General features: G+C 42.6%; 1 protein-coding gene and 1 non-coding gene across 2 annotated transcripts in view; both read right to left on the reverse strand.

Annotated features, from left to right (window-relative positions):
* SNTB1 (syntrophin beta 1) overlaps positions 1 to 24,655 on the reverse strand; it is a 236,769-nt gene that overhangs the window by 41,466 nt on the left and 170,648 nt on the right. The window lies entirely within an intron of this gene.
* On the reverse strand, positions 9,682 to 9,786 carry LOC122496169. Its single transcript, XR_006300708.1, has one exon. It is a non-coding gene; the product is annotated as a U6 spliceosomal RNA (small nuclear RNA).

Below are 24,655 nucleotides of genomic sequence, written 5' to 3' on the forward strand. Positions count from 1 at the left end.
GGCCTTAGCTCCCCTGGACTCGCTGCTCTCCTCTCACGCAACTCCCAAATTGTCTGGCACCCAGATCACGTGGCGAATTCATGGGTGGCTTAAAGTGGGGGAGCACACTGAATGATCCATCCTGTTTGGTGGATGTCAAGACAATGATGAAGAGTGTTAGAGCACGCTGAAGGAAAATAAGGAAAGAGAAATATGGTTTGACTGCGGGACATGTAGGGAGGGTATCATTTTTATACGTCGACATTCCCAATAGCCGCAGTCCCCAATTTCAAATTTGCTCCCTCCTGCCAAATTCTGAAACTGGCTCTGGAATTCTATAAGCCATATATAATAAAGCCCCAGACTCAGGGTTCATGATTAGAAGTCTCACCAGAGTCAACGTACAAGTTAGCATGGTGGGACTTTGGTGCTTGGGTTACAGAGAAATCATCTCGGGGGTTGGCAGGACCATGCTCCCTATACAGGTTCTAGGGAAGAATCCTCCCCTGCCTTTTACAGGTTCTGGTAGCCACCAGTATTCCTAGAAGCTTTGTTAGTCCAATCTCTGCTTCCATTGTCACACAGACTTCTTTCTACACGTCTTTATGTGGCCTTGTCATCGGGACACCTGCCACCGAATTTAGAGCCCACCCAATTCCAGTATGAACTCAACTAATTACATCTGCAAAGACCATATTTCCAAATCAGGTCACCTTCTGAGGTCCCAAATGGACATGAATTGGGGTCAGGGGAGTGTGGGGTAAAGACAAGAAACTAATCATAAGAAAATGGCAAGAACCCACTATATTTTCAGTTAGTTTTCCAGGGTTTTTTTTTTTTTTTCTCTTTGAACATTTGCAAACATGGAGTGAATTTTTTTTTGAAAGTTATCTTATTTACTGAGCATGCAGAAGGTCAGATGCTAATGTACTCTAACAGAACCCTTTGATGACTCTATTAAAAGTAATGCCTCGGTCTCTAGGACTTCATAATGAAGTCAACCTTAGGGCAGATCACATGTATCCAAAGAGATAAGTGCAGAGCTAAGGTTTTAAATCTCCTTTCATCATACAGCATCATGGAAAGATGAGGCAGAAAGCCCATGAAGGTCTAGTCCCCATCAAGGCACAGAGCATTTCAACCACATGAACCTGGCCTTTCAATTGTTTTGCTTCATTTGCTTACTGCTAATGAGACAGCTCTTCAAAATGACAACATTCTAAGTATGATACATTCCAGGAAGTGATTCCAAGATCTCTTCTTGCTCGATAAAGATTGCTGGATTCTACTTGGATTACTCTGTATCTCAATGTCACTTTCAGTTCAGGCTACGTATAATCAAGTTGGACTAATAAGCTGGAAGAGCCAGATCCAGCTACCCAAGCCTGTGTCTCTTTAAGTTTAGGATGATTTTCTACCCTATGCCCTTCTCTGCCTTTGAAAAGCAGAATGACGACCTTACTGGAGAACCGAACTACAGGAAGGAGGAGTACCACTCCATTTCTGCCCATTGCCTATGTCAATCTAATGAACTCCCCCTCCAAAGAAAGACGTGCTGTGACTCTAATTGTTCAGATCTAGAGCTGTCACTGGGTCTTTTTAATAGCAGGCATTGTCACGTTCATCACAAGTAGGTGTCTGTGGTCACTACCCACTCATTGCGTTATCACCGTATCTGCATGGTAGAAACACGTACACTGGACTGGTCCTAGAGCAGACTGGCCATTTTGGTCCACACCATTAACACATTTCAATACCCAAGCACCCTAGCTTCAAAAGAGGCCAAAGGAGACAAGACACATCACTCTATGTTCTATATTATGCCCCATTTATCTGGGTTTGGCATTAATTAGGGCTTATTGGGTATTTATGTAACTATTAATAAATATGGTGGGGTTTTTTGTTTTTGTTTTCCACGAGTACATCATTCCCTCTCACTCTCAGTTGGGAACCCCAGAAAGGAGAAGGGGTGCATAGTAGTTACACTATCCAAGTCCTACTCTGAACCATCTAATACTCAGCATTCTGGGAAAAACCAGGCCATGAACTTGGGCCCCCAAACTGGATTCTGCTATGTGTCCCCTTGTGTCCATTTTGAATAATTCTGCTTGTTATTTTTCCCTGCCTGCATTAGTTTTTATTACTAGACAGTTTATTCTCTTCTTCCTTCCAGAGAGGCCCTGGCCCCATGACCATTGACTAGTCTCACCTCTCTCACAACTACCTAGATCCAGACTAGCCTAACCTGTCAATCCCTCATTAGGGAGTCTATCTTGCCAACCATTCTGTGTAGAGTCAGAAGATTTATTTGTCTCCTTCCTCAGTGCCTTGGCTCAACTGAAAACACCCTAGGTTTCCCCCCAGGACATGTGACTTCTATTGGACACTTCCTAACACCAGCTGTTTGAAGTGGAGACCTGTTGTCTGTATGAAAATAAATTACTTACAGTGCTTCATATGGGTTTGTTCTTTTGAACCTGTAAACATTCCCTTTTGTCTTATTTACTTGTGTGCTCAGCTCAACCTCTTCTGAGAAAAGTCCAAAAGTGAATTTCAACTCCATGCCTTGTCTGAATTATACAATTATAATTGAGTAAGGTTGAAATTGTTTGGGATTTACTCTTTGGGTCTCAAAACCAGTAGTAAGTTATAAGGAGCACTTAGAAGAGCAAGGTTTAGAGAGAACGTGACATGGTAGATTTTGAGCTTTTTAAATCTGACAGTTCAAAAATCTACATGACAGGAAAGAATGCTCCCTTATTAAGGGAGGCTATGCTGAAGGAGTAAACATGTATTGAGAGCTTACTCTGTGATAAGAAGGACTGTGGATTCCATTGTGTCTCCCCCTCCTCCAAATTCAGATGATTCAGCCCTAACCTCCAATATCACAGAACGTGACCATTTTGGGAAATATGGTCATTGCAGACGTAGTTAGTTGAGATAAAGTCATACTGGAATACAACAGACCTTAAGCCAATACAGCTGGTGTGCTTATAAAAGGGGAAATTTGGCCACAGGCACACACACACGGGGAGAAAGTGACATGAACATGAAGGCCAAGCTAGGGGTGATGTATTTACAAGCCCCAGAATGCCAAAGATTGCCAGCAAACCACCAGAAGCGAGGAGAGAGGCATAAAGCAGATTCTCCCTCACAGCCCTCAGAAGCAAGGAACCCTGGTGCTGCCTGATTTGTGAGTTTCTAGCATCTGGAAGCATGAGACAATACACTGCTGTTGTCTAATCCACCAGTTTGTTGTAGTTTGTTACTGGAGCCTTAGGAAATACTACACGCACCATGCTAGTTTCACCTCCCTTAATCCTTTCGACACTTTGAGGCATTTATTATCATCTCCATTTTACAGAAGAAGAAACTGTGGTTCAGAGAGGCCAGGCACTAGCCAATGTTACATAATGATAGTTATAAAGCCACTTAGGTGCCTTCCTGACCTCAAAGCTGTGATATTTTCAGATCACAAAGCTGCCGCTCATAAGAAAGGAAAAGGGGGATGATGTGGGGGCATGAGGGCAAAGGTGGGAGGACAGACGGCTGGGAACTCAGCTGTAATGTCTCCCGTGGACTGAGGTGCACAGTGTCCAGCTATGTGCAACTCTGCAGCTGACTAGGTTGCCCACTGGGCAACTTACTTCTCGCCCTTCTTTCCCACCTCCTGGCACAGGGCCTTCACTCAGGCCAGACATCGGTTCAGGGCAAGCTCCTCTGAGTAATCAAAGCTCTTTATTCCCCAAGTCTCACATCTGATTAAAATAATTCAAGACTAAGTTGTAAATGACTCATAACCCTTAATATGTCTTTCCACTAAGGGATATTTCTATTTATAACGAGTAGCTGGGACAAAATTAGTCTCCTGTGTTACTCTTCATTGCACAATTGAAGGGCTAGTAAGTGAAACAGGGTTTGGTTTCTAAAGGCAGCAAAATATTCCATTACACCATAAATTTAATTTGCATGTTTTTGTTATTTTAGCAAACTCTATTCTTCGCTGATGGTACCCACTCCAGCACAAATATCTGACAGTTCTAAGTCCAACTTAATGTGCCGTGCAGTTTTAAATCAACCATGCATCCTGTGTTCAGCAACATATAACAGAGTACAGTAGGCTAAAAATTAGCATCCGGATATCTGTAACTATCAAACTTTCCTGGATATTTGAAACATTAGGAAGTGGTTCCTGACCCTTCCAGCTCATGGCCTAGAAAACACTAGATTCAAACAAATAATCGCTGCATTAACAATAAAATCTTCTAGACAAGGAGTCACAAATTTGGAGACTACAGAGGACCGGATATAAGAAAACAACAACAACAACAACAACAACCACCACCCATATCCCACTCTTTGGGGAGCTTGTTTTTAGCATTAGCCTATCATTACCAGAAAAGATGGTAGGCATGGCATGGCCAAAAGAAACATTTCAAAAGAACCCATCAGTTTGTATTACAAAATTTTTTTTTTAACATTTACTTATTTTTGAGAGGGAAAGAGAGCACGAGCAGGGGGTGGAGAAGAGAGAGAAGGAGACACAGAATCTGAAGCAGGCTCCAGGCTCTGATCTGTCAGTACAGAGCTCAGCACAGGGCTTGAACTCACGGGCCACGAGATCACAGCCTGAGCCAAAGTAGGACACTTAACCAACTGAGCCACCTGGATGCCCCAAGTTGTATTTTTTAAATATAAATTCTCCCTATTTTTTTTAAAGTTAGTGTATTAGTTTCTTATCACTTCCCTAAGAAATTACCACAAAAACTGGTATTTATTCTCATACAGTCTGGAAATCAGAAGTCCTAAATCAAGGTTTTGGCATGGCTCCTGCCTTCTGGAGGCTCTAGGGGGAGAATCCATTTCCTTGCCTTTTCCAGCTTCTAGAAGCTTCCTTAATTCCTCCGTTCATGGCCCCCCCATCACATTGCCTTTCCCCCCTGTGTTTCTGTCAGAGCATCACCTCCTCTTGAGTCTCACCCTCCTCCCTCCGTCTTAGAAGGACCCATGTGGTTAAACTGCCTCCTCTCCAGATGATCCAGGATAATTTGCCATCTTGAGATTCTTAATTACATCTGCAAGGTCCTTTTTCCCATCCATTTAAGACAACATGTCTATAGGTTTGGAGAATTAGGATATGAACATCGTTGGGAGGCCATTATTCTGCTTACCTCAGTTGGCAATTGATTCAAGTTAGAAAAATAACATACGGAGTGAAGTGATACGAAGTTTGGCACTTCTTTAAAAATCTCCAGCATGTCTTTTTCCCCTGCCCAACCCTCAAAATGGGTAAACAGACAAAACAAGATGGACAATGATAAAAATTGGGCTATGTGCACCTGGAGGTTCATTGTTGTTTTTCACTATTGCTATGGCAAAAAATTAAATTCCTCTAATAAAAATTTTAAAAACTAAGCAATATGGAGACTGAGAAAATACACTTGCAAGCGAGCTAGGCATGGCCCCAGACTGCCAGCCTGCTGTCACATAATGAGCACCTACTTGAGAAATACACAAGGACACAATGCCTGAAAATGAATTCACAGAACTCACATGCAGGTTCCACACATGCCTTGTGCTCCTCAAGGGCCCCAACATTCTGCTGATGTGCAAGTGTGACCTGAATTAACTGAAGGCTGGGGTATAACAGGGAGTATAAGCTGTTGAGATACACTGGCTAAGAGCAACCTCCATTCCATCCTCAAAACATGTATGTGTGTGTGTGTGTGTGTGTGTGTGTGTGCGCGTGTGTGTGTGTTTACTCATCGTTCCCTAGCTGGTGGCTCTCTTGAAGAAATACCATCTTTGTCTCTATAGGAAAGGTGTATACCAAGAAAAAAAAAAGTGGGCATCTAGTGCAGGTGATTAAGTGAAGGGTCAAGGAAAGATATAAGCTAGTGATCTCTCTTGGAAAGCTTAAGTTTACTGGAGAAATTTTTATACACTGGGCTTCAAGATTTGGGGACTCTCAATGTTTCTGAAACACAGCTCTCACAAATGACAAAGGTCTCCATAATAATCCTCTGCCTCTAACATGCTACCTATTTCTTCCCCTTACTTATTCCCCCTAACTTTTGAAAAATCACCCTCTGCAAATTCTGATCTTGTGTGGGATGACTGTCCTGAGGGGCTTATGGTTCCATATTTTATCTATGTATCCAGGGTATCCACATAATGCCTGGGATATAATGGGTGTTCCATAGACTCTGGATGAACTCTGAATGACTGGAGCCATACCCAGATAAACACTATAAACTGTCACTATCCAGCATTGTTTAAAGAGCCCAGACACCCATGATCTATGTGTCTCTCATGGACTTTCTTCATCCACCCAGGGCTCCAATTCCCTGCTCCTTTCACAAGGAGGGAGCTGTCCAGACTCAGCTTCCAGAAATGGATGAAAGGCTGCTTCTAATCTGTGACACTCACAGATAATTAAATTAGACTCTTCTCAGTCTGGTGGGGAAAGCTATTTTATATTTTCATTAACTCCAAAGGGCCATTTCAATTACAGTCCCTGTTTGGTAAACAAGTTATCTTTGACTTACAGCCTTTACTTCTCTAATGCCTAGGAAATATGCCCTTTAAAGGGATGCTGATGTGCCGCAGAAATTTCATAATTTGGTAAAAAAGTTATCTTTTGAAAGGCAGTTGACATTATCATTAAATCCAAAAGGAGCAAGTTCTTAAAAGAAAAAAAAAGGATCTGCTTCAGCATCTTCCATTTTGTTTTCCCAGGGTGTGTCTGTGGGTTCCTTTGTTGATTTTCTTTTCTTTTTCCTTCAAAGGAGAAAGCCAAGAGTGCTTTGAAGGAGGAAGACTGTTAAAACATAGGGAGTATCTGGCTTCAACACCATGTCAGCATTATCTAAAGTCATGCCCTGGTTCTAACAGCTATTCAATAATGTCAGACTCCATAACTCTATTTACTTTATGAAAGAAATATCAACATGTTTGCTTTCAGTTGGATTTATCAAATTTTCAAGACTAAACAAACAAAAGCAAAAACGAATTTATTTTGGAGATATCTCAACCTTTGTGTGACCAAGGACCAAGTGACAAATTCCAAAATCTACTTATCCTACTTTAGTTCAAATGCCTTCATAACCGCCCCAACTAGGAAGATTCTTTTTTTTTTTTTTTTTTTCCTCTGACCTCCTGGAAGCAAAGAGGCAATGTAGTATTAAGAACATAAATCTTGCTGCCAAACAGTTCTGGTCTGCATGTCAGCTCAGCTACTCACAGTGTGATCTTGAATGAGTTACTTATCTTCCCCATGCTTCAATTTCCTCATCTGTAAAATGGGGGTAATAAAAGTCCCTCTCCCGTAAGACCATTAGGAAGATGGAATCAGATAATGTGTATAAATGGCTTACAGTACTGTGCCCAGCAAAGATCAAGTTTTCACAATGAGGGTTTCTCAAAATTTGGTCTGCATGTAACCTGCATCAGAATCAGCTGGGCTGCTAGCTCTAAGACCCAGTTATTCAAAAGTGCTAGGGGTGGCAGCAGGAACCTGCACTTAGAGCAAGGACCCCGAATAAGTCTTACGTGTACTATTGCTAGAGAACAACTACAATGAGTGTTAATTACCATTGCCATGATACCATAATGTATACAACACTTGTTCTCCACTAGTGATTTCTAAAGGCCACTACCCTTGGATTCCCTGCCTCGATATCACTGTGGCACTCGGTAAAAATACAGATTCTTAAATCCCAAATCCACTGAATCCCGGTATCTAGAGATTGAGACTACACATCTCTATTTTTGCAACTTCTCTGGAGGCTCTGATACACAGCCTGCTTCGGGATTCGCTGGCCCACACAACTCATTCTGACTGGCTCAAAGCCCTTTATTTTTTAACCATTTAGCCAGTGTCTATGATAAATGTTGGTTGTAGAAATCGGCTGACCCGAAGACAGGTGTGTCTGCCCAAGTATACCTCTGAGCTATGAGGGGCTCTGCTCAGGGATTATCTCTCCTCATTTCTTCCTATTGTGACATCCATGAATATGTGCTTCCTGGATAGTTTTTCCAAACTTTAGTCACCCATGTACCATTTTCATGAATTTCGTTGGTTCCACTTGTACTTTTATGGGATTGACTGCTAGCCGCTCATCCGGTATCTATTCTTTTTCTTTTAAGTAAGAGGACTCCATAATTATTAGGAGTGACAACGTGTCCAGTTACAAAATTCTATTTCTCAGACCCACATTATCCTTCATGTCATCCCCCGCCCCACCCACCGCCCCCCCCAAGGATCCCAACATAGACATGTCACCTGCCTTCACCCATTAGGCTTATTTACATATTCAACTTGACACTCATTTGGTTGGATGGCATACACAGACATGTCCTGCACTGAACAGGTCTCTTTCAGGTCTGCTGGTGTGCTCTTTGTAGCTGTCCAACAGGAGACAATATAAATGTTATTTCTGAGCAGAAAAGTAACCGTGAAAACAGGGCGACATGTTTTCCCTTCTCTTTCCAGTCTTCTGTTTTCTTCCTCAGATTTCCCTTCTGCAATGCACAATATATTTGTGGCCAACATGCTCCTTTCTGGAGTAAAAGAACCACAGGGAAAATTCCAAAGCCATCTGAATGTTCTACAAAAGCCCAGCAGAACTAAATGAGACATAAGGAGGCAGTGTTTCGAATGTAGTGCCATGTCTAGTGTTGAAATCCTTCCAGGTATGAACATTTTCAGGCGATCTTGGACCTTTTACAAAGGCTTTTACTTATACAAAATTACCTATATACTAATTAAGTAGGAGATCTAACTTCAGATATATAAAACGGTAAATATAGTAGACTATTAAGAACCTAAAAAAAAAAGTGGCTTTCTGAAAAAAATGTTTTTGCCATTTTTTTTTCTGTCCTGCTTTCAGAACACATTCATTTATTCAATAAACATTTATTTAGTGTAACTTGTGTGCTGGGTACTGTGCTCAGTGCCTCGGTGCTATTTAATGGTAGTAAAACCTGGACATGTCAGGAAAGGAAGAATAAATAAGCAGCAAATATAAAAAAGTAACTTTGGCAAGTCTTATAAAGAAACAAAATAGGTTAATATGATTTAAATATGCTACGAAATGTAACAGAAATTAGGAACAGTTCAATTGCTGTCCTCTGACAGTTCAACGTTCTAGCTCTGTGGAGAATTTCTTTTAATCTAAATTTTGGCTTCCACAATATTAATTATCCATTAGGGTCACTTGCAAAAGTACCAAGCATTTACTTAATGTTTCTAATATAGGGATAAAAAGGTATTTTTAATGTTTATTTATTTTTTTATTTTATTTATTTATCTTTCATGAAATTTATTGTCAAATTGGTTTCCATACAACACCCAGTGCTCATCCCAACAGGTGCCCTCCTCAGTGCCCATCACCCACCCTCCTCTCCCTCCCACCCCCCATCAACCCTCAGTTTATTCTCAGTTTTTAAGAGTCTCTTATGATTTGGCTCCCTCCCTAACTTTTTTTTCCTTCCCCTCCCCCATGGTCTTCTGTTAAGTTTCTCAGGATCCACCTAAGAGTGAACACATATGGTATCTGTCTTTCTCTGTATGACTTATTTCACTTAGCACAACACTCTCCAGTTCCATCCATGTTGCTACAAAAGGCCATATTTCATTCTTTCTCATTGCCATGTAGTATTCCATTGTGTATATAAACAACAACTTCTTTATCCATTCATAAAAATATGGAACGCTTCATGAATTTGTAGGTCATCCTTGAGCAAGGGCCACGCTAATATTCTCTGTATCGTTCCAATTTCAGTATATGTGCTGCCGAAGTGAGCCTGGGATAAAAAGTTTTAAAGGACTGTATTTACTTGGATTTAATCATCTACAGTCTTTGAGAATATGTACTCAGCAAGCTTGGAGTCTACCAAATATTTTTAAAACTTGGAATCTGCAAAATAATATGGTAATTCTTTTAATGGATGGATGGCTATCCATCCATTCATTCAACTACATAAGAAACACTTACCCAATTCCTGCCGGGGTCAGGCTTCAGGGACTACAAAATGATTAAGACTTCACTCTTACAGCTGAGGGATTCATAATCTCAATCACATAAGAGTAGGTGACTGGAAGTGCTGGAAGAGGAAATGTTCTGGGAGTTCCAAGGAGGGAGACATTGATGCTGCCTCCTAAAAGGAGGGTTGTGATGGAGGAGAGGGCATTTGTCCTGGAGTGGCAGCTGGGACTCTCCTAGTCACAGAAGAGGAGGAGGAAGGTACAAGAGGAAAGTAGTGGCACGGGCAAAGCTTAGGAACGGCAATAATACATCCAGAGAATGTTTGCCAACTCTATGGGGCAAGTGTGTTGTTTGAAGAGGAAAACAGACATCACAGGAAAGAACAGCAGCGATGTGTGGCCACCCTTTAATCCCCACACCAAGGTGTATGAAACCACTAACAGTTTTTTACAAAACACGACTTCCTGAAACCTACATGCCATGCTTACATCACACCCATGGTCCAGGGTCTCTCCTCTTAAGCCAGGCAGTCATACAGTCATTGGTCCTCAGAAGACTTTTGGTGAGAGTTGTCTCTCCTGTGCCTGGACCGCAAAGACTAGGCCAACAGCTGAACCAGGGAACAAAATAACCCCTTCGATCCTGCACAGTAGACGTGGTCTCATTAGAACTGTTTCTGTATCTCCATTACCTCCTGTTTTAGGTTCCGTGTCCTGGTTGTACTGCACGTGCATCCAGGAACCACCGTAAATGTTTTCTGTCACAAGGTCATGAATTCATGCCCTTTATAGGGTTGTGTCCCATGACTTTATCTGAGCCCTTGATTTTTTTTTTTTTTTTTTTTTTTTTTTTTTGGCCATGTGGGGTGGCTGAAGAAGAAGGCTGGCAGAAGAAAGGTGGGGAAGGCATCTGGCAATCCACAGAACTGGCTGTGATGCTGACAGAGATGCTGGCCCTGTGGCAAGAATCTGATCTACATTGTTCTCACTTCTCTCCCTTCTGATCCCTCACATCCCACTCTCTCTGTGTGCCTTTCTCAACTTGTAGCAGGAATCCCTTACTTCTTTCCAAGGTGGAGCTCATGGTGCTAGCTCTACCCCATTAGCTACTTTTCACTAATGCTTCCCATGTTTAGCCAGTGCTTCCCACTCAGGCAACAACCTGGACTTTTGTGTGTCCCCCAAACTTGAAGCTCATTCCCTTTTGCTTTTCTTGGCCTCATAGATAAAGATTTTTTTTTATAGACTGGTCCTAGCACTGACCCTCAAATTAAACCCTCATGCCTAGAGGCGCCTGGGTGGCTTAGTCAGTTAAGCATCAGGTCATGAGCCCTCAGTTTGAGGGTTCAAGCCCCGCATCGGGCTCTGTGTTGACAGCTCGGAGCCTGGAGCCTGCTTCAGATTCTGTGTATTCCTCTCTTTCTGCCCTTTCCCTGCTTGTGGTCTGTCTCCCTCTCTCAAAAATAAATAAACATTAAAAAAGAATTTTAAACACTCATGCCCGTCTCAGCATTATTCCTACTGGAATGAGCTGTATGTTTTCATTTAACTCTTCTTCTGTAGCTCCAACTTCGCTCTGTGGTAACACCCACATTTTATTGAATGAGTATTCCAGCACTAGATATAAAGAGTTTTCTTTGTAAGAATTTCTTTGAATTTTAATTTAAACATATGGTACATTATCTCCTTGGTGGATCTGAGTATGTATTTTGCAATTGAGGCTATGGTTTCTTATAACTTCAGTGTGTTTAAGTTGCTTTAATAATAATGATATTTACATTTGTAAGTATTTACCAAACACCAGGCATTACTTTATAAGCATTATCTTATTTAATCCTTAAACAACCCTGTGAGGTATGCAATTCCTATCCTCACTATAAAAGTCAGAGATCTTGAGGGGCACCTGGGTGGCTCAGTCGGTTGAGCATCCGACTTCAGCTCAGGTCATAATCTCACAATCTGTGAATTCGAGCCCCACATCAGGCTCTGTGCTGACAGCTCGGAGTCTGGAGCCTGCTTTGGATTCTGTGTCTCCCTCTCTCTCTGCCCCTCCCCTGCTCATGTTCTTTCTCCAAAATAAATAAAAAATCATTTTAAAAAATTAAAAAAAAAAAGTCAGAGATCTTGAGTCCCATACCCAGTTTACACAACTATACTTTAGTGTTTGTTATGCCACAATACTCTCTTGTTTGCTACTGGTAGACACACAAAGGATGCTGGATCCCCAACACTTAGAATGCCTAGTGTGGTCTAGGAAAGACCAAGTGGTAATATATTACAACAGGAAAATCCCTCCCTGGAAGAAGACCACAGTTAGAGAATAGTTTCCCTCTATGTTCTTCCCCATTGGAAGCAGAGGACCAGGAAGCTCATATTGCTGCTGAGTAGTTGCTCAAGACCAGATCACTGGACTCTAGGCCAGCTTCAGAGGCAAGAGGCCTGTGTTTAGAAGGGCCTCATGCTTGGTTTACATGCTTTCTAATGCTGTCTTGAAATTCTTAATAATTTTTGAACAAGGGGCCCCATGGTTTTACTTGGCGGTAGGTTTCAGAAATTGTGTGGCCAGTCCTGACCACTCTGTAAGCTCCATAAACACAGCCACTGTCTGTTTCGTTCACTGTTGTAGCCCTAACACCCAGGACAAGTCTGGCACAGAGCAGGTGCTTTGTGTGTGTTTGTGTATCCAGTAGTCCCCCCTTGTTTGCAGTTTCGCTCTCTGTGGCATCAGTTGCCTGTGATCAACTGCAGTCCAGAGGCAGCTGGCTCTCCTTCTGAAGTGTTGTCAGAGGTCAAATAATAATAGTCTGACACTAGGTCACAGTGCCCGCGTCATTCTCCTTGCTTCCTCTCATCACATGGGCATTTTCTCATCTCACGTCACAAGAAGAGGGACATAGTACCAGACAATAAGAGTACAGGACAATATGGTATTTTGAGAGAGACAGAAACCATATTCACAGAACTTTTGTTCCAGAATATTGTTATAATTGTTCTACTTTATTATTAGTTGTTGTTAATCCCTTACTATCCCTACATTTTTTTATTTTTATTTTTTTAATATAATTCATTATCAAGTTAGCTAACATACAGCGTATACAGCGTGCTCTTGGTTTCGGGGTTAGAGTCCTGTGATTCATCGCTTACATACAACACCCAGTGCTCATCCCAACAAGTGCCCTTCTCAATGCCCCAGATATCATGTTTTCACTCATGTGGAACTTGAGAAACTGTGCCTAATTTTTAAATTAAATGTTATCATAGGTATGTGTTTATAGGAAAAAACAGTTTCTATAGGGTTTGGTACTATCTGTAGTTTCAGGCATCTTAGTGGGGGTTGTGGAACAGATCCCCCATGGAAAAGGGGGGACTACTGTGTGTGTGTGTGTGTGTGTGTGTGTGTGTGAGTGTGCATGTGTGTGTGTGTGTGTGTGTGTGTTTCATTTAATGAAAGATTGGACTGAAGCAGAAGCCAATGAGTTACTCAAGAGAGTCCACATTTTTGGTAAGAAGTTCATATTGGATTGAAGGTGGGAGAGTCTAGAATGTTTAGGGAACCAGACAAGAGTCCTCGGCTTTTACCAAGACTATTAGACAGCAAGGCATTGGTCTCAAAGGGAGTGACCTGAGAACTAGATCCCTGTAGCTTTCAGAGACAGGGTTTGGACTCTACCAAGTGGTTGAAACTGCCCTCACCACCATGAGTCACATACTTGTACTCATATTGCTTATTTGTACCCATATGTGTGTATTCACCACACAGTGAATCACTTGTCTGTCTGTTTGCTTTCTGTCCCACTTCTTGCTCTTCTCTGCTGTGATGGTTAGTTTTATGTGTCAACACAGCAAGGTTATGCTATCCATCTACTCAATTAAACACTCATCAACGTGCTGCTGTGAAAGTATTTGTAGAAGTGGTTTAGGTCTATAATCAGTACTGTCCTCTGAGATGCCTCTGATGCTCAGCACATCACAACCCATCTTCCCCCCGCCCCTCCACGTGGACCGACCTTACTCTCACCAACACACCCAAAACCACGAAGCACACCCTGAGGGCTCCAGTATGCCCTGCTTTCCTTCCTGGGAAACCCCACACTACACCCACTAGGCCTAGCCTGCGAGTGTTCCCCATGATGGGAAAAAAGGAGATTATCCTTGACAATCTGGGTGGGCCCCATCCAATCAGTTGAAAGGCCTTATCAGCAAGACTGAAGTTTCTCAGAGGAAGAAGAGGTCCACCCATGGAGTGTAGCTTCAGGTCCAGCCTGCAACTCTCTCAGTGGTCCAGCCTGTCCTTCTCAGTGGTCTGTCTTATTGTTTTCAGATTTGCCAGCCCCCACAATCACGTAAGTCAGTTCCTTGAACTAAATCAATCTCTCTCTCTACCCCCACCCCCACTCTCCAGCCGCCGGCTTCAGGAATAGAGTAAACAGCTGTTCTCTGTGATACTCCTTCCAAAAATCATCTGGAAAAATCGTATCTACCTTGAACATAATAAAATCAGTTTACTATAATCACTCAGGGTCAAGCAATACCTGGTAGTTCAGAGAGGACTGAATATATGGAGCTGGTAACAAAGTCTTTGGAATAGCTGGACAGCCAAAGTGGGAATGAGGAACCAACCCTGGGGCAGCAGTGGTTTGAAGCTCTTCTGGTTGTACAGCTGACGGGACCAAGAGAGGGTAGTGATGACAGCAGAGCTCAGGAGTGGGGAGCTTCTGAGGACCAGAACAGGAAGCAGAACCGTGGTAGGACAATAGGGAGCTTGGCCAATGGAAGAAGGGACTGGCAAGTAGGAGCTAGAACCAGACGAGGAACAGCTACTCCGGGAGACGGTTATCCAAAGAAGAAATACCTTGGCTATTCCACGTTCCCGCCCTCCAATTTCTACCTATGCCTCACATTGTTCTAATTTAAGTAGATAGCAGTATCTACAGGAAAACTGAGAATCAAATGAAGTATCATATGAAAAGGAGGAAGCTTGGTTAGCACTACATAGAGTATTAATAGGAGTATATGCGGTGAAGTGCACACTGTTATTAACAGCGTACTCATTTTTTCCTCTCTATCCATATTAAGACCTGAGGATCAAAGACATACATGCTCTTCTAGATAGACTTTCCAGAGAGGTGTAGCAACTCTGGGACCTCCTTGCTCTCCGCCAGGGAGGAATGTCTAAGAATAACACTGGATCCTCTGCTGGCCCTGCAGGGCTCATCAGCTATGAAATGATATCACTGCCATAGCAGCATATCCTTAACCAAGTCTGATCCCTGCTACCCCTGTGCTAATCATGTGTTTCAACTGCACATGACAGCACTTCCGATTCCCTGGAATGGGTTGTCTGTGAGGCATTCTACTTCCTTACAGGAAGCATCTGCAGAGGAGATTATCACACAGAAGGTACACCATAAACAGCCCGACACTCAGCATCATGGAGTCTGAAACACACTTCTGTCTAGGATTTTCCTGGGTCTCTGGATCATCAGTAAGTTTTGAAACTTAGCCAGTCCAAACTCAAGAACATCCTTCTTGTCTTTTCATCATTCGCTTCCCACAGCTTATTCCTTACAGCATCTTCTTATGTGCTTTTCATTTGCCAAACGCTGTTGGATTCAGTCCGTTGCATCTCCACCTTAGAGAATCAGTGACCTTTTTCATTATACTCACTTTCCCCCTCTATCCATCTTAAGCCCTGAGGATCAAAGGCATACATGCTATTCTAGATAGATTTGCCAGAGAGGCATAGCAACTCCAGGACCTCCTTGCTCTCTGCCAGGAAGGAATGTCTAAGAATAACTCTGGCTTTATACTCACAATGTGGGGAGTGTACGGTTTTGGGTAGAAAACACATTAACCATGACAACACGAAGGGCTGTAGATGTATTGCAGCTGGTATCAACAATTGCTCTGTTTTAGGAGGCTGTAAATACACTCATCCTGACCTCTTTTGCCTCCTCATACAAGCCTCGCCTCCAACAAATTCTGGAGTCCTCTCCAGCCTCATCCCCCTGAGTGTCCTACACAGTTCTGTCTGCACTCTTTTCTCTCCCACCCCCACAGGAACTCAGTTCTCTTTACATCTGCATGGTGTGCAAAGAGGTGTGACTTAGGTTAAAGGAAGTGGTTTCCTTAATAAGTAAACATGTGGTCTCAGTGGCTGCAAAGATCCATTCTCATTAAATTAAAATTGAAAAAGGGATCATCCTCTTGACAACGACGACGATGACAATGATGGTGATACAAGTAAAAAAAAAACAATACCCATAGACCACTTGAGTTTAGTTTTACTATTTTCTCATTAAGAGAATATTATGGAACAATCCCTTCCTACTGCTTCTATTACAACAGTCACTAATTATCTACAGTTGACCCCATTCATAAGAAAAAACTAAGTCCCCTATAGCACAGATTTTTTTTTTAAGTGAGAAAAAAAGGCTGAAAGCTTTGCTAGAAGGCTACTCAGACAAAAAATAGAAACTGTCCTATGTCAGACTAAGAAGCTAAGCAATTTTGAAAAATCCATTCACATTGGAACAGGACATCCCAACTGAATGAGGTGCTATGTATTCATTCATGGGACAGATGTCTCTGAGCACGTGCTCTATGCCAAGCACCGTGTTAGGAACTGGGCACGTCGTGACAAGCAGAACCAGACAGCACTCCCCAGAGGGAGCTTATAGACTGGAAGGGGGGAAAGATGCTACACAAACCATCAAACAAACAATAAATATACAATTATAAATGGTGATAAGTGCTGCCACTAAGAGACTTACATAGAAGTTCTACTAAGTCAAGTCCACTTTTTCCTACTCTGGAAGCTTTGCTATTCTCCTGTTTTGTTTCGTTTTTAATTTTTACTTCAATAGTTGACATGCAATGTTGTATTAGTTTTACATTTACGAAGCTTTCCTATTCTTAATTCTGAAATTCCCTTTGCATTGACTGCCATTAGAGGCAAGTGTTAACATGGTCAATGAATTTGATGGGCGCACCTGGAATAAAAGGTGCACAGGTGTTGCCAGCTTTCTGGATGTATTTTTGCAAACAGAAGATCCCTACAAATATGATCCTTCACCCACACCCTGTTCCCATGACTTTTTTGGGGGAGGGGATGTTTATACAGCTGTTAAAAAGAAAAAAGTGGGGGGGAGAAACAGCTTTTGGGACTCACTCAAACAAAACAAAACAAAACAAAACAAAACAAAACAAAACAAAAAACAAAACAAAACAGAGAATCCAACCAAAACAGATAACTCCTATCCTGCTTTGATTTTTCTTTCTCAGGCTTTAAAAAATCAGTTCAGAGAGTTTTCATTCACAGGGTGGATAGTGACTGATGAGACCGATGAAGTTCAGCAAAGTTCTGTTGTGGCCCCAGGAATGACATTCAAATGATTTAACAACCGCACAGCCACCCATCGAAGCGGGAGCCATGGGAAGCAAGCTGTCGGTCCCAAGCAGTGTGCACCAGCCTAGGACCGGGCCTGGGAGGCAGCCTCGCCCTCTCCCATGGCACTTTTTTGGCCCTCCATCACGTTCCAGCACCCTTAGGTCTCACGACTGATTGCAGTATAACAAGGTCTTCCAGCCAATCAAACGTTTATTGAGCACATTCTGTGTCACTGAGCCCCAGGAAGTGGGTAGGTAAGAAGACACAAGCCATCCTTGTCTTCATGGAACTTGAGTCAGTGGTCAAACAAATGATTGCAGATTGTGATCATGAACAAAGCGGATGATGATATAAAAGAGCAGAGTGAGGGAATGACTTCATTTTTTTTTTTTAACATTTATTTATCTTTGAGAGACAGAGAGAGACAGAGCACAAGCAGGAGATGGGCAGAGAGAGAAGGAGACACAGAATCCGAAGCAGGCTCCAGACTCCGAGCTATCAGCACCAAGCCCAACGCGGAGCTTGAACTCACAAACCGTGAGATCATGACCTGAGCCGAAGTCGGACGCTCAACCGACTGAGCCACACAGGCGCCCCCGGAATGACTTCATTTAAATAAACTCATTCTCACAAGGACTGTTAGGACTTAAAGGGTAAGTCTTGTATGAGGTATTTGCATCTTAAGAAGGGACAAACCACTAAGCCAAAGAAGTGAATCGTTAATGATGGGATTTCAGCCATAAAATGGCATAATGAGAAAATTATTTGGAAAGATGGCACATTGGACAGGGGTTTTTCCTAATCCCATAAATCACCTCATCTGGGAAACCATCCGGGGAGCCTATTTTTAAAGCTGGCCGAAATTCGCAAATACAAAAAAGTCCTTGTCTAGAAGGGGGGAAATATTGAACTGTTCCAGAGGTTCCCTCTTAGGATAGGATCAAGCAGGAAGGAAGGAAGTTCTTTCAATGTTAATTGTACTCAATTCTGTATTGTTTGAGTTTTTAATGAATCTTTATTACTTTTTTTAATGTTTATTTATTTTTGAGACAGAGCATGAGTGGGGGAGGGGAAGAGAGAAGGAGACAGAGTCTTTTTTTAAATTAATTTTTTATTGTTTATTTTTGAGAAAGAGAGAGAGAGAGACAGAGTGCGAGTGGGGGAGGCTCAGAGAGAGAGGGAGACACAGAATCTAAAGCAGGCTCCAGGCTCAGCTGTCAGCACAGAGCCAGACATGGGGTTTCAACTCACAAACCATAAGATCATGGCCTGAGCCGAAGTCAGACGCTTAACCGACTGAGCCACCCAGGTGTCCCAAGGAGACACAGAATCTGAAGCAAGCTCCACACTCTGAGCTGTCAGCACAGACCCCAACACAGGGCTTGAATTCACCTGATCTCACGAACTGCGAGATCATGACCCGAGTTGAGTTGGATGTTTGACTGAGCCACCCAGGAGCCCCTGATCACCATTTTGACTGGTAAGCTCTTAATGAGGATGTAAATGATCAGCTAATTATGCAAAGCAAGAGTTTGGGAGCGCCACCAAGAAGGAAGCAGAGGCAGTTAATTTGCTCATGTCCACAGACTGGAAATGGTCCACTATCATCGTGCCGTATGTAGAGGCACGTAGAGGACACAGGGATGATCCCATCCTGCAGTCTCAAAGGCCTACGATCTGCAGAGGACTGAAGTCCTAAAAACGGCTGTGGTTCTGCTTATTTACACATGGTTCAAACTAAACTCAAGACTTCACTTCAAATCAGAATATATATAGTATGCTGAAGTAAAAAGAGTCTCTTGGTAGATTTCCCAACTGTAAAATTCTTCATTAATTCCTCAAAGCTAAACCTTTCTCTCTTTAGGAGAGCACTACTTTGCCGGTGCTTATAACTTCCCACTGGGTAAGCTGTCTGCACACAGCCTAAAACCACCAGCTTGTACCATGTGCCTTTCCACTCCTCTCTGCTTCTCATGGCCTTATGTCATCCTTCCAGGGGAGAGTCTCCCTGATTCTCCAGGCTTATCTGGCCATTCTTCTCATTGGCTTTCTCAAACCCCAGGTTAATTCTCCATTCTCACCTTTTCATGTTTGCTCATAACAGAACCCCCATCTGTAATGCTCTCCTCCAATTTTTGCTGCACCAAGCTTTTACCCACCCCTTCATGTCCGTGCACCTCCTCTAAAATACCCCTGTCTGCTTGTCATTAGCTGCAGAATCACTTGGTATGCATTTACTCTCTGCCAAGGACCCAACTGGGTACAGTGGATACAACAGTGAAGACAAAGGAGGTCCCTACCTCCAGGAGCTTAGTGTCCAGTGAGGGAGATAAGAATAAAAAAGGGAAGTTGACAGGGGCACCTGGGTGGCTCAGTCAGTTAAGTATCCGACTGCAGCTCAGGTCACGATCTCGAGGTTCGAGCCCTGCATCAGGCTCTGTGCTGATGGCTCAGAGCCTGGAGCCTGCTTTGGATTGTGTCTCCCTCTCTCTCTGCCCCTTCCCCACTCACGCTGCCTCTCTCTCTCTCTCAAAAATAAACATTAAAAAAAAATTTTAAGAAGGGAAGTCGACAAATAATTCAAATTGTGATAGGTATTATACTAGTTTCCTATGGCTACTGTAACAGGTTACCACAACTTGGTGGCTTAAAACAACAGAAATCCATTTTCTTACAGCTCTGGAGCATACAAGTCTGAAACTAGTGAGATTGGCCAAAGTCAAGGTGCCCGCAGATCTCTACTCCTTCCAGAGGCTCTAGGAGAATTTTTTTCTTTGCCTTTCTAGGCAAAGCTGTATCCACAGCTGTATTTGTTGTTGTCGTTGTTGTTGTTTTTGCATTCCTTGGCTCAAGGGTCCCCTTCCTCCAACTTCAAAGCCAGAGAACACAGCATCTTCTCTCCCTGAATGCTTTCCCCTGCTTCTGTGTGAAGTTTCTCTCTGCCTCCCTCTTATAAAGGTAAGAGGGATTGTGATTATATGGAGGGCCCACCAGGATAATCTAGGACTACCTCACAGCATGATCCTTATTCTGTGATTACAGGTTCAAAGACCCCTTTTTTCATAGAAGATAATGTTCACAGGTTCCAGGGCTTAAGACCTGGGTCTACCTGGAGGCCATTACTGAGGTTATCACAGAGCCACTGCAGAAAACAAGCAGGATGGGAAGACAGGGCACTGCCTCTAAGTGAGGTCGCCAGGGAAGGTGAATGCCATGAGGGAACTTTAAGTCAAGAATTAAAGAATGAGAACAAGTCTTGGTCTTTGATTTTTCATCAGTGTCCATCTCAAAATATAAATGTTCATTTAAAAAGTTAATCAGAATTCTATGTAAATAATTTATAATCATGGTGAGCCGCAGGACTGTGTCATTTCCATCTCAGGAGAATCTAGCTTATTACCCTTTGAAATGGTCAGGTGGACCAAATGACAACATGTGCATATGCAGATTTGTTTTTTGTATGCTTCTGAAGCTAATTGCTGGTTGATGCTTTTGCTAAAAACCCTGATTCTCTATTTATGTATGCCTCACTTCAAAACAAGTTTGAAGAATTAAATAACAATTTTGACAATGATAAAAGCCTTGATAAGGATATAGACCATTGGTCAATTCACTAAACATTCAGAGTAGCCATTCAACTGTCAGGAAAATCCACTTCTATTCATTTGTTCCAAATTATTGGATATTAGCCAATTGAGCCTTGAAATCTATAATTTAAAGAATTGTTAAGGGTTTGTGGTTATTTTGCAAATGTCAAAGATGTGTTTTACTAGTAAAAAATAGAAGATTGGTAAGAACTGTTGTTTCTTTTCTTTTTTAATAATAGATGCTTCTCTTTAAATATTAAATGCTTTTCTTGTCTTAGCAAAAGTAATAGCTATTGAAGAAGATGTTTGGAGTGCTGATAATGTTCTCTTTCTTGATCTAGATTCAAGTTACATGACCATGTTCACTTTGTTAAAATTCATCAAGCTGTACTGATAACATACGTACATATGCATGTATGATATTTATTAAAATTAAAAGATAGCAATTCATTTATTGCTGAAAAAATCAGAAAATGCAGTAAAGCAACAAGAAGTACATAAAAACCACCATTATTTCCTGAAAATTTTAGTTGGAACATTTCAATTCACCCATTCTTTATCCATCCATTTATCTGTCTCTATGTGACAGACTGAAGATGGCCACAAACCCATCACTAGATGGAATCTTTCCTTTCTCCAGGCTGGCCCTGCGACTAGTTTTGACTACCAGCATGCAGCAGACATGATGCTTTAGAACTTTGAAGGTTGGGTTTTAGAGGTTCGCCACTTCTGCTTTTGTATACTTGGAACACTCCCTCCTGGGATCCTGCAAGCAGTCCAAATCATACGGAGACGGCACACAGAGAACCAGCGTGCTCCAGTTGACAATCCCAGCTGAGGTGCCGGCAGACAACCAGGACCGACTCCCCGCCCTATGTGTGCGCCATCTTGAATGGGGTAACTCAGTCAAGTACCCAGATGACTGCTGCCCCAGCTGATAGCACATGGGGCACAAGTACTTTCTAGCTAAATCCAGTCAGCACACAGAATGGTGGAGATAATAGAATGGCTGTTTTAAACCACTACCCCAATTAAAAATCATTCAACAGGTATAGAAATTACTGAGCAATAAATAGCTGAAATTCTCTACTTGTACCTTGTTCTATTTACAAATTTATCATTTAATTTACCTACAAACTGTCTTGGTCAGCATGGTGTATTATCACTACAGTTTTGGGCTGGCCAAGAGATGGGAGAAAACTGGGCTGGGCGCCAGGAAGTGGGATGGACCATCGCTACTAGCTTGTGGAGTGAAGGAAGCAGAAGTAAAAGCCACAAAGCAGGGCCATCCTGGGAAATCTGACTGGAGAGGAAGACAGAATGTGAGCCCAACACAGCCATGCCCAGTCTGGTTCAGCCTGAGAATGGGGAATTGGTAAACTGAAGCTGGAAGGAAAAGTGAACAGTTCAGGTACAGGGTAAAACATGCCTCCAGGTCCCTACACTCATGCGAGGGAAAGAGCTTGGTGTCCAAGGGACACAGACAAAGGAGGAGGGGCATAGCAGTTAGGCTGGGTGGGGTCTCCCAGTACTGCACTCTCACTTGGGGAATGATCTGAAATCTTGGTGAAGAATGGGGCCAGCTCCTGCTATCATCATTAGAGTGGTCTCAGGTGGGAGGGGGTAGCCAGCATGGAGGGGGTGCATTACATACCCAATGGTGAACTTAAATGTTAGAATTTAGATTTCACTAGTCAAATGAGGATGAAAATATCTGATATGCTAAGATATCTTGCTTGGATGAGACAATCTTAAATAACCTTAAAAAAAAAAAAAAACCCAACCCATGTCAATTATAAGTGTGTTACCAACAATACCTCACAGACATCCTTAAGTCATGCTGAGGATGACGCCATCTCCAACCTCACCACAGTCCTCATGTTAAAAAGCAAAGACCCCTCATTCTAAAGCCCTTTACAAAACAAAAAGTACAAAGTAATGTGTATCAAAAACAACTTTATCCATTTCCTGTGTCTCCCCCCCATCCACAACTCCTATTGTGAGCCCTGCCTGGGGTTGCAGTGGGTGGTCAGGATCATCAGCTATGCACACAACTGGTTAAGAAATCACAGTGTTGTTACGTTTTGAAGCTGCCACAGCAAAACAGCCTCCTCAAAATGAACTGCTTTGGTCACATGTTAATGGCACAGAGAAGCTCTGCCTAATCATTTGATCTGTCTACAAGATGTGCCTGCCAGCCTACACGTGTTTTCCACTTGGTTCAATCATCCCAGGCTTGGCAGTACGAGCCCTCAGACAGTCACAAGCATATGGCTGTCTCGAGTAATAAAGGTGATAGCCAGATAGGGCTCCCAGAATCTGGGGACGACTTTCTTTCCACTGGGTCTTTAGGCTTGAGGCACAAAAAGACTTCATTAAATTCCACTTAGTGTGCTTTCACCAAAAGCAGTAAAGCAGATTTTTTGGTTGGTTGTTCATTTTGTCTGTTTTAGGAAGAAGCGTCCTAAAGCAGAGGCTTTTGTGTTTTTTAATCTGCGACTCACAGTAATGAAGACCTTTTAAGCCACAAGCCGGTTCGCCCATAGGCGTGCATGTGTATGTGAAAATGGAAATGACCGTTTTCACAAAACAGTATTTCTACTGATGGTGAATTTGATATGTGAGTCTGACCAGACTCTGGTGACAGTTGCTTGATCCAAACAGTCTAGGTGTTGCCATGAAAGTATTTTTTTTAATGTGATTAACCATTAAATCAGTACACTTTGAGTAACGGAGATTAGCCTCCATAATGTGGGTGGGGCTAATTCAATCAGCTGAAGACCTAAAAAAGAAAAGATGAGGTCCCACAAAGAGTAAAGATTCTGTCTTTAGGTTGCCTTTGGACTCAAGAATGCAGCTATAACTCAGGCTGTTGAGCTTCCGACTTTGGCTCAGGTCATGATCTCACGGTTCGTGAGCTGGAGCCCCACATCAGGCTCTGTGCTGACAGCTCGGACCCTGGAGCCTGCTTCAGATTCTGTGTCTCCCTCTCCCTGCCCCTCCTCCACTCGTGCTCTATCTCTCTCTCAAAAATAAATAAACATGAAAAATAATAATAATAATAAGGGGCGCCTGGATGGCTCAGTAGGTTGAGCGTCCGACTTCGGCTCAAGTCATGATCTCGCGGTTTGTGAGTTCGAGTCCCGCGTCGGGCTCTGTGCTGATGGCTCAGAGCCTGGAGCCTGCTTCGGATTCTGTGTTTCACTCTCTCTCTGCCCCTCCCCTGCTCAGGCTCTGTCTCTCTCTGTCTCAAAAATAAGTAAAACACTTAAAAAAATAAAATAATAATAATAATAAAAAAAGAACGCAGCTGTAAAATCCTGCCAGCTTGCCAGCCTGCCATGAAGATTTTGGTCTCTCTCATTCTCTCTCTCTCTCTCTCTCTCTCTCTCTCTCTGTATGTGTGTGTATGTGTATATATATCCTATTAGTTGTTTCTCTGGAGAATCGTCATACACTATGTAAAACACATGATATTTTTTATTTATTTTTTTAATGTTTTTTTTGAGAGAGAGGGCACGAGAAGGGGAGGGGCAGAGAGAGAGGGGGACAGAGGGTCCGAAATAGGCTCTACGCTGACAACAGCGAGCTTCATGCGGGACTTGAACTCATGAACCAAACTCAGGGGCTCAACCGACTGAGCCACCCAGGCACCCCAAACACATGATATTTTCTATTTCATTCTAATTAATTGAAAGAAAAATGTTGTTT

This window comes from Prionailurus bengalensis, chromosome F2 (assembly GCF_016509475.1).
Source record: "Prionailurus bengalensis isolate Pbe53 chromosome F2, Fcat_Pben_1.1_paternal_pri, whole genome shotgun sequence".
Classification (NCBI taxonomy): domain Eukaryota; kingdom Metazoa; phylum Chordata; class Mammalia; order Carnivora; family Felidae; genus Prionailurus; species Prionailurus bengalensis.